Below are 11,026 nucleotides of genomic sequence, written 5' to 3' on the forward strand. Positions count from 1 at the left end.
TCTGTGACTCCTGATCTCTTTCTTAGGTTTTCTATCTCCATGGTTGTCTCCCTTTGAACTTTCTTTATTGTTTCTATTTCCAGTTTCAGATCCTGAATGTTTTTGTTTAATTCCTTCTTTGTGTTTTCTTGCATTTCTTTAAGGGATTTCTGTGATTCCTCTTTAAGGGCTTCTACCTGTTTACTTGTACTCTCCTGTATTTCTTTAAGGGAGTTACTTAATTCCTTCTTATAATCCTCTATCATCATCATGAGAAGTGATTTTAATCTGAATCCTGCTTTTCAGGTGTGATGGGTTGTTCAGGGCTTGCTATATTGGGAGAACTGGGTACTGATGATGCCAAGTAACTTTGATTTCTGTTGCTTATATTCTTGTGCTTGCCTTTCGCCATCTGGTTAACTTTAGTGTTACCTACCCTCACTGTGTAAGACTGGAGTCTGTATTTCCAGTTTATCTTGCTTATTGCAGAGCTCCTCGGAGTCCAGATGTCTCTGTGGTCTTATGCTCCTAATCTCCTGGGTGGAAGAACTCCTGGGACTCAGGCCACCTCTTGGATCTGGAAATCCTGCTCTGAGTGCAGTGGGTCCTCGATGACTCAGGATTCAGTTTCAGCTGCTCTGAGTGCAGTGGGTCCTCGATGACTCAGGATTCAGTTTCAGCTGCTCTGAGTGTAGTGGCTCCTCGATGACTCAGGATTCAGTTTCTCCACAGGACAGGAGCAGACCGACTCTGTGTCTGCTCCAGCCCAAAGGACCAGGCAGGGGAGGAAGGGAAGTGGAATTCTGGAGGGGCGGGGTTTGGGTAGCTGCTGTGCCCTGAATGTCCCTGGCTCCCAGATGTATCTCTGGGCCTTAGGGAGTGAGATGCAGTTCTTACCAGCTGCTCTGAGTGCAGTGGCTCTTCTAGGATGACTCGGAATTCAGTATCTCCACAGGACAGGAGCAGACCGATTCTGTGTCTGCACCAGCCCAGAGGACCAGGCAGGGGCGGAAGGGCAAGGAAGACCTTCTAATCCCAGCAAAGGCGTGTAGAGACTGTTTTACTTTGAGTTCTGAAATACAACTGTGTAAAAACATCTACATTTAGTCCTATACACACATCTATGAAATTGTATAGGAAACCCTGACTTTAACTCTCTTTGATCAATTGTATTTTAGATTGCTTCTAAGTAAAGATTTTGTAATTCTATACACTAAATATTTGCTCTGAAATACTTGCTTAAATTTTTAAAATTTTACTAGGCTTCATAATTAATACATCAAACAACTAGATGAAAAATGCAAACACATCTCACAAATAAAATGTGTATATTCACAGTACCACCCTTTTTCCTGATGTTCCATATATGAAAAGCGTGTGGCAGTTGTAATATTGGGAATAATAGTCTAGATGACTCTTTGGGCCTTTTAGCCACGCAGTTCTTTGGAGAGCTGTAGGAAGTCTCTCTTCACAGGCAGGGTATTCATGTGAGGGTACAGACTGTCTGTTCCCCAGGAAAAAAGGAAGTTCAGCATTTGAATGGCACTAATGAAGTTCCTTGCTGTGCATCACAGAGGATGAAATTTGAGGTTGCTTGGCATGAATCAGTCACTAAACGGAATAGCCATTTTGTCAGTAGGAAATATGTTGCTTCGATAGCAGATGCCACTTACAGGGGTCGGTTCTCCATTCCTTATTCCAGGTGAGGACCCTCTCCAAATTTGTCACTATAAGTATTGATTATAGTACTGTTTAATGTTTTAATGATTATGAAAGTTTTTTCCCTTTAATAAATTATCCATTGCAACCCTACCATGAAGGACAGAGGTTTCTGTTCCAATACATTTACCCCTACATTTAGAAAGACACCTAGTTTACCTGTTTCTCATTCAAACATAAGTCAATGGCTTTCCATTGAATCTGCTTTGGCGTTAGCATAACCTCATGTTGTGGTGCATTGGGGTTCTATTTTAATACTGCTGCTTCCTTGTGATCCTAATCCTATTCAGATGTAGTGACCTTTGCCTATGAGTGTATGTCTTTCCCAGGAAACTGGCAGGATATTTCAAGCTAACATTTTATATGGATTTTGGTTGAATTCATAGAGTAGGCATCACAGCTTTGATCATTTAGAAATGCTTTTTTCTCTCCTTGTCCCCACCCACCGCTTCTGTCTTCTATGCTCATGAGCTCTTGGATAGCTAGCAATATATGTTTTTAGATGTTTATTGCAAGGCTGTAGGTATTTTACTTTCAAAATTCACATTGTCAAATAATGTGGTAAATGTTTATATTTGAATATCTCTTGAAGATTTCTTCAGTATTCTTGTAAGTGCTATTGCCAATACAATTGATGATGTTTAACCCCTTTATTGTTTATGTTTAAAGACAAAGTGAACTTAAGGGTTTGGAACTTGCTTAGTAGATCAGGTTAGACTTGAACCTATACTAATCCTTTTTCCTCAGACTTCTAAAGTATGGGATTATAGGAATGTAACACCATGTCTAGTTAATTTTCTCTTCTAGTTTCATTTCTTCGTCCGTGTTTTATACTCATTCATTGCCACATCTAGCTGAAGAATCAAAGTAGCCTTCACCTCATATGCCATTGTCTGACCTCTAAATATTAGACACACATGTGGTCTGCATACATGAAACTAAATCACTCATACACATGAAACTTAAATCACTACGGTATAAAGCAATCTCCTTTGTACACTTTCTACGCCATTGAAAGTGCCTGTGCTTTATTATTCATTACTAAAACAATGCTTGAATTTTCCCCATGGCCATGTTACTTTTTGCTTCTTAAAATGGCATTGATGTTCTGCTCTTTTTTATTTTGTTATCTTATGCAGTTCTAGGAATCAAATCCAGAGTCTCGTGTGTTAGGCTACTGAGCTATCACTGACCTGCATCTCTCTGTATCTCACTCGTCCCAACTCATTTTATAAATTTCAAATACCATATCTTTTTATTTTATTTTATTTTTTATTGGATATTTTATTTACATTTCAGATGTTCTCCCCTTACCGCATTCGCCCCTCCCGCCCAGGAACCCCCTATCCCATTCTCCCTCCTCCTGCTTCTATAAGGATGTGCCCCCACCTACCCCCGACTCCCACCTCCCCACCCTCAAATTCCCCGACACAAGATGTCCAGCCTTCATAGGACCAAGGATCTCATCTCTCACCTATACCTGACAGGACCGTCCTCTCTTGCATATATAGCTAGAGCCATGGGTCTTTCCCTAAATGCTCCCAGGCTGGTGGTTTAGACCCTGGGGGCTCTGGTTGGTTGGTATTCTTGCTCAGCTCATGGGGTCACAAACCCTTTCGACTCCTTCAGTCTTCACTATAATCCCTCCATTGGGAACCCTATGATCAGTTCAATGGCTAGTTGTGAGCATTCACCTGTGAATATGTCAGACTCTTGCAGACCTCTAAGGAGACAGCTATGTCAGGCTCCTGTCAGCATGCACTTCCTGACATTCACATTAGTGTCTACCTTTGGTGACTGCACATGGAATGGATACCTAGGTGGAATGGTCTGCAGATGGCCCCTCTTTCAGTTTCTGTCCTACACTTTGTCTCCATATTTGCTCCCTTGAGTATTTTGTTACTCCTTCTAAGAAGGACCGAAGCACCCACACTTGGTTTTCATTCTTCATGAGCTTTATGTGGTCTGTGATTTGAATCTTGGGTATTTCAAGCTTCTGGGCAAAAATCCAATAATCGGTGAGTAAATACTATATGTGTTCTTTTGCGATTGGGTTACCTCACTCAGGATGTTATTTTCTAGTTCCATCCATTTACCTAAGAATTTCTCAAATTCATTGTTTTTAATAGCTGAATAATATTCCATTGTGTAAATATACCACATTTTTTTTATCCATTCCGCTGTTGAAGGACATCTGGGTTCTTTCCAGCTTCTGGCTATTATAAATAAAGCTGCTATGAACATAGTTGAATATATGTCCTTGTTATATGTTAGAGCATCTTCTGCTATATGCCCAGGAGTGGTACAGCTGGGTCCTCAGATAATGATATGTCCAATTTTCTGAAGAACTGCCAGACTGATTTCCAAAGTGATTGCACCATCTCACAGTCCCACCAACAATGGAAGAGTGTTCCTTTTTCTCCACATCCTCCTTACCAGCATCTACTATCACCTGAGTTTTTTATCTTAGCCATTCTGACTGGTGTGAGGTGGAATCTCTGGGTTGTTTTGATTTGCATTTCCCTGATGACTAAGGATGCTGAACATTTATTTAGGTGCTTCTTGGCCATTTGAGTTTCCTCAGTTGAGGATTCTGTGTTTAGCACTATACCCCTTTTTTTGTAGGGTTATTTGGTTGTCTAGAGTCTAATTTCTTGAGTTCTTTGTATATATTGGATATTAGTCCTCTATTGGATGTGGGATTGGTAAAGATCTTTTCCAAATCTGTTGATTGCCATTTTGTCCTATTGACAGTATCCTTTGCCTTACACAAACTTTGCAATTTTATGAAGTCCCATTTGTCAATTCTTGATTTTAGAGCATAAGCCATTAGTGTTCTGTTCAGGAACTTTACCCTTGTGCCTAGGTATTCCAGGGTCTTCCCCACCTTCTCTTCTATTAGTTTCAGAGTATCTGGTTTTATGTGGAGGTCCCTTATCCACTTGGACTTCAGCTTTGTACAAGGAGATAAGAATGGGTAGATTTGCATTCTTCTACATGTTGTCCTCCAGTTGAACCAGCATCATTTGTCGAAAATGCTGTCCTTTTTCCACTGGATGGTTTTAGCTCCTTTTTCAAAGATCAAATGATCATAGGTGTGTGGGTTCATTTCTGGGTCTTCAATTCTATTCCACTGATCTTTCTACCTGTTACTGTACCAATACCATGCACTTTTTATCACTATTGCTCTGTAGTACAACTTGAGGTCAGGGATGGTGATTCCTCCCGAAGTTCTTTTATTGTTGAGAATAGTTTTCGCTATCCTGTGTTTTTTGTTATTCCAAATGAATTTGAGAATTTCTCTTTCTAACTCTGTGAAGAATCGAGTTGGGATGTTAATGGAAATTGGATTGAGTCTGTAGATTGCTTTTGGTAAGATGGCCATTTTTACTATAATAATCCTGAAGATCCATGAGCATGCGAGATCTTTCCATTTTCTGAGATCTTCGATTTCTTTCTTCAGAGACTTGAAATTCTTGTCATACAGATCTTTCATTTGCTTGGTTAGATTCACACCAAGGTATTTTATAATATTTGTGACCATTGTGAAGATTGTCATTTCCCTAATTTCTTTCTCAGTTTGTTTATCTTTCAGGTAGACAAAAGCCAATGATTCGTTTGAGTTGATTTTATAACCCGCCACTTTGCTGAAGTTGTTTATCAGGTTTAGGAGTTCTCTGGTGGAAGTTTGGGGTCACTTAAGTATGCTATCATATCATCTGCAAATAGTGAGATTTTGACTTCTTCCTTTCCTACTTGTATTGCTTTGACTTCTTTTTGTTGTCTAATTGCTCTGGCTAGGACTTCCAGTACTTTATTGAATAGGTAGGGGGAGAGTGGGCAACCTTGTCTAGTCCCTGATCTTAGTGGGATTGCTTCAAGTTTCTCTCCATTTAGTTTGATGTTAGCTACTGGTTTGCTGTATATTGCTTTTACTATGTTTAGGTATGGGCCTTGAATTCCTGATCTTTCCAAGACTTTTACTATGAAGGAATGTTGAATTTTGTCAAATACTTTCTCAGCATCGACTGAGAAGTTCATGTGGTATTTTTCTTTGAGTTTGTTTATATATGGGATTACATTGATGGATTTCCGAATATTGAACCATTCCTGCATTTCTGGGATAAATCCCACTTGATCATGATGGATGATTGTTTTGATGTGTTCTTGGATTGTGTTTGCTAGAATTTTATTGAGTATTTTTGCATTGATATTCATAAGGGAGATTGGTCTGAAGTTCTCTTTCTTTGTTGGGTCTTTGTGAGGTTTGGGTATGAGTGTGATTGTAGCTTCATAGAACAAATTGGGTAGTGTTTTTTCTGTTTTTGTTTTGTGGAATAGTTTAAAGTGTATTGGTATTAGGTCTTCCTTGAAGGTTTGATAGAATTCTGCACTAAAACCATCTGGTCCTGGACTTTACTTCATTGGGAGACTTTTAATGACTGGTGCTATTTCTTTAGTGGTTATGGGACTGTTTAGATGGTTTATTTACTCCTGATTTAACTTTGGTACCTGGTATCTTTCTAGAAAATTGTCCACTTCATCCAGATTTTCCAGTTTTTGTTTTTGGTTTTTTTTTTTTTTTTTAGTTTAGGCCTTTGTAGTAGGATCTGATGGTTTTTTTAAATTTCCTCATTTTCTGTTGTTATGTCTCCCTTCTCACTTCTGATTTTATTAATTTGGATGCTGTCTCTATGCCCTCTGGTTAATCTGGCTAAGAGTTTATTTATCATGTTGATTTTCTCAAAGAACCAACTCCTGGTTTTGTTGATATTTTGTATAGTTCTTTCTTTTTCTACTTGGTTGATTTCAGCCCTGAGTTTGATTATTTTCTGACATCTTCTCCTCTTGGGTGTATTTGCTTTCAGGTGTACTTTCAAGTTGTTAATGTATGCTCTCTCCTATTTCTTTTTGTAGGTACTTAGAGCTATGAGTTTTGTATTAGCACTGCTTTCATGGAGTCCCACAAGTTTTGGTATGATGTTTCCTCATTTTCATTAAATTCTAAAAAGTCTTTAATTTCTTTCTTTATTTCTTCCTTGACCAAGTCATCATTGAGTAGAGAGTTGTTCAGTTTCCCGTGCATGTGGGTTTTCCATTTGTTTTGTCATTATTAAAGAACAGCCTTAATCCATGGTGATCTGATAAGATGCAAGGGATTATTTCAATCTTTTTGTATCTGTAGAGGCCTATTTTGTGACCAATTATATGGTCTATTTTGGAGATATATTTTCTCAGCACCATGAGGTGCTGAGAAAAAGGTATATTCTTTTGTTTTAGGATGAAATGTTCTATAGATATCTGTTAAACCCATTTGGTTCATAACTTCTGTTAATTTCAATGTGTTTTTGTTTAGTTTCTGTTTTCATGATCTGTCTGTTGCAGAGAGCTGGGTGTTAAAATCTCCCACTATTATTGTGTGAGGTGCAATGTGTGCTTTGAGCTTTAGTAAAGTTTCTTTAATGTATGTGGGTGCCCTTGCATTTGGAACATAGATGTTCAGAATTGAGAGTTCAAGATGGTAGATTTTTTCTTTGATGAGTATGAAGTGTCCTTCCTTATCTTTTTTGAATACTTTTGGATGAAAGTCGATTTTATTTGATATTAGAATGTCTACTCCAGCTTGTTCCTTGGGAACAGTTGCTTGGAAAATTGTTTTCCATCCTTTTACTCTGAGGTAATGTCTGTCTTTGTCACTGAGGTGCATTTCCTGTATGCAGCAAATTCTGGGTCCTGTTTGTGTATCCAGTCTGATAATCTATGTCTTTTTATTGGAGAATTGAGTCCATTGACATTAAGAGATATTGAGAAAAAATGATTGTTGCTTCCTATTATTTTTGTTATTAGAGGTGGAATTGTGTTTGTATAGCTATCTTCTTTTGGGGTTGTTGGAAGATTATTTCCTTGCTTTTTCTAGGTTGTAGTTTCCCTCCTTGTGTTGGCATTTTCCATCAATTATCCTTTGAAGTGCTGGGTTTGTGGGAAGATATTGTGCAAATTTCGTTTTGTCATGGAATATCTTGGTTTTACCATCTATATTGATTGAGAGTTTTGCTGGGTATAGTAGTCTGGGCTGGCATTTGTATTCTCTTAGGGTCTGTATGATGTCAGTCCAGGCTCTTCTTGCTTTTATAGTCTCTGGTGAGAAGTCTGGTGTAATTCTTATAGGTCTGCCTTTATGTGTTACTTGGCCTTTTTCCCTTACTGCTTTTAGTATTTTTTTCTTTGTTTTGTGCATTTGATGTTTTGATTATTATATGACGCGAGGTATTTCTTTTCTGGTCTGGTCTGTTTGGTGTTCTGTAGGCTTCTTGTATGTTTATGGGCATCTCATTCTTTTGGTTAGGGATTTTTCCTCTATAATTTTGTTGAATATATTTATTGGCCCTTTAAGTTCAGAATCTTCACTCTCATCTATACCTGTTATCCTTAGGTTTGGTCTTCTCATTGTGTCCTGTATTTCCTGGATGTTTTGGGCTAGGAGCTTTTTGCATTTTGCATTTTATTTGACAGTTGTGTCAATGTTTTCCAGGGTATCTTCTGCATTTGAGATTCTCTCTTCTATTTCTTGTATTTGGTTGGTGATGCTTGTGTCTATGACTCCTGATCTCTTTCCTACATTTTCTATCTCCAGGGTAGTCTCCTTTTGAGATTTATTTATTGTTTCTATTTTCATTTTTAGATCCTGGATGGTTTTGTTCAATTCCTTCACCTGTTTGGTTGTGTTTTCTTGCAATTCTTTAAGGGATTTTTGTGTTTCTTCTTTAAGGGCTTCTACCTGTTTACCTGTGCTGTCCTGTATTTCTTTAAGAGAGTTATTTATGTCCTTCTTAAAATCCTCTGTCATTATCATGAGGAGTGATTTTAAACCTGAATCCTGCTTTTCCGTTGTGATGGTATGTCCAGGACTTGCTATGGTAAGAGAACTGGATTCTGATGATGCCAGGTAGCTTTGGTTTTTGTTGCTTATATTCTTGAGCTTACCTTTCACCATCTGATTAACTCTAGTGCTACCTGAACTCACTGTCTCTGACTGGAAACTGTCCTTCCAGTTATCTTGCTTGAGTCAGAACTCCTCAGAGTCCAGTTGTCTTTGTGTTCCTGTGATCCTAAGCTCTTGGGTGGAAGAACTCCTGGGACTCAGGCTGCCTCTGGGATCCTGAAATCCTGCTCCTCCGAGTGTAGCAGCTCCTCTAGGATGGCTCAGGACAAGGTGTCTCCACAGGAGCAGACCAGCTAGTTGTCTGCCCCAGCCAAAATGACCAGGCGCAGGGTGGAATTGAAGTAGTATTCCGGCGGGGCGGGGTTTGGGTGGCTTATGGTTCCTGAGCACTCCTGGCTCCCAGTTATAACTCTGGGTCATGGGGTAGTGGGCAAGGTTTCTTACCCTCTGCTCTGAGTGCAGTGGCTCCTCTAGGATGGCTCAGGATAAGGTGTCTCCACAGGAGCAGACCAGCTAGATGTCTGCCCCAGCTGAAAGGACTAGATGTGGGGCAGACCAAATACCATATCTATTAAAAAAAAAGGCTTCACATTTCCTCTTTTGGGCGTTTGTGTGTGAACATGTGTGTATATGTTCATGTGTATGTACATATGTGTCTACATGTATCCATATGTGCATGTATGCTTTTGGAGGCAGAGGTCAATGTACTGTGTCTTTCTTTATTGTCTCTACCATATATGGTGGCTCACAGAACCGAGAGTGCATTGATTTTGCAGTGCTTGCTGGCCAGGTAGCTCCAGGGACTCCTTTTCTACACCTTCACCTGTGCTAGGATTTCAGGCACATGCCATAGCATCTCTGAGTGCCAACTGAACTCAGGTCTTTACTACTCAGCCATCTCCCACTTACCTTCACTGCACCCTATTTAAGTCATCTTTCCTCTTGACTCTTAGCAAATATTATTGTAGTTAATCATTTTATGTTTTGGGTGGCTTCGTTTCTTTTTCTTATTTTCTTTCTTTCTTTTTTTTTAAATATTTTAGGGGTGATCATAAAATTTCCCCCCCCCAAAAAAAAAGAAAAAAGAAAAAGAAAAAAGAAAAGAAAAGAAAGAAAAACAGAAATAATTTGAAAATAGAGAATCTGTTCTCTCTTTCTGCCATGTGGAGACTCAGTTTCTCAGGCTTAGTATCAGGTGGTTTTACGAACTGAGCCATCTCACAAGTGTGTGTGTGTATGTGTGTGTGTGTGTGTGTGTAAGCCAGACAATCAACTGATGTTTGTTTAATTTAAGCTAACTTCCATTTTATTAAAAGCCTGATTCTATAATGTGATACTTTAAATTATATTCCTTAGTACTTTGGGTCTTGAAAGCACTTGCTATCGTAATATCTATCTCTTCTTCTGTTCTTGTGTCTGGCTGTCTGATTATCTACTTACTTATTTACTAAATGATCATTAGGTTTTAGAAGCATTTTAGAGAATTTCTTGATTGACAATCAATGTGCAATGTGTTATAGATGCTGCTGTACCATGAGTGTCCTGAGGGAGGGAAATTCATATTCCAAGATTAGATAATAAGCTAGAAGCATAGCATAGCTCAGCTTCAGAAATATGCAAATCATAGGCTTCTATCCCATCACACATAAGAAGAGTAAACTCTAAGTTTTCTAATCTCTGAGCTTCTCCTGTTTACACTCAGCTAATTACAATACAGATATTGTGCTGAAAGTTTACTATCATGTGCTTAGTTTTATTAATAATACTAATGTAGGGTTTGGAGGAGGGTTCACTTTAGTAATTATTGAGTTTATCCAGCTGAAATCCTTTGAGACAAAGAAACCTAGACATGTAATTCTATTGTCAGTCAGCCTAGGAAGAAAGCAGGTGTTCTTTCTTAAGATTCATCAAGTGACAGAGTTACTTTTAATGCTTTATGTGATAATTACATGACACTTGGATGCTTTCAAGGTTTAGGAAAATTTAGAGCTAGATTAAGACTCTTAATATATCACACAGATAGTTTTTATGAAATATGAAGTCATAAGTGTACAAGAACTAACATATTTCTTGAAATTAAACTAGTTAATTTTTTCCTTAAGTAGTATAGTTGACATTTAATTGCAAGTAGGTTCAAATAATAGTAGAATAGTACAGTTTAATATTTCAAGTGTTTTATTTTTAAATATCTTAGTAAACTTTGATGTAAATGCTAAAAACCAATGTTGTGTGAATCAGATGGTGCTGTTTACTAAAATTGAATGTTTATTTTGCGACTTATTGCATTGATTATCTGAGAACATATTAGAATATACTTTGGTCACTATTGTGTACTTCAATACTGTGCTTCTGTGTGGGACTGCATAAGGGTATCTTGATTCCTGG

This window comes from Grammomys surdaster, unplaced genomic scaffold (genome assembly GCF_004785775.1).
Source record: "Grammomys surdaster isolate TR1022 unplaced genomic scaffold, NIH_TR_1.0 165, whole genome shotgun sequence".
Lineage (NCBI taxonomy): Eukaryota > Metazoa > Chordata > Mammalia > Rodentia > Muridae > Grammomys > Grammomys surdaster.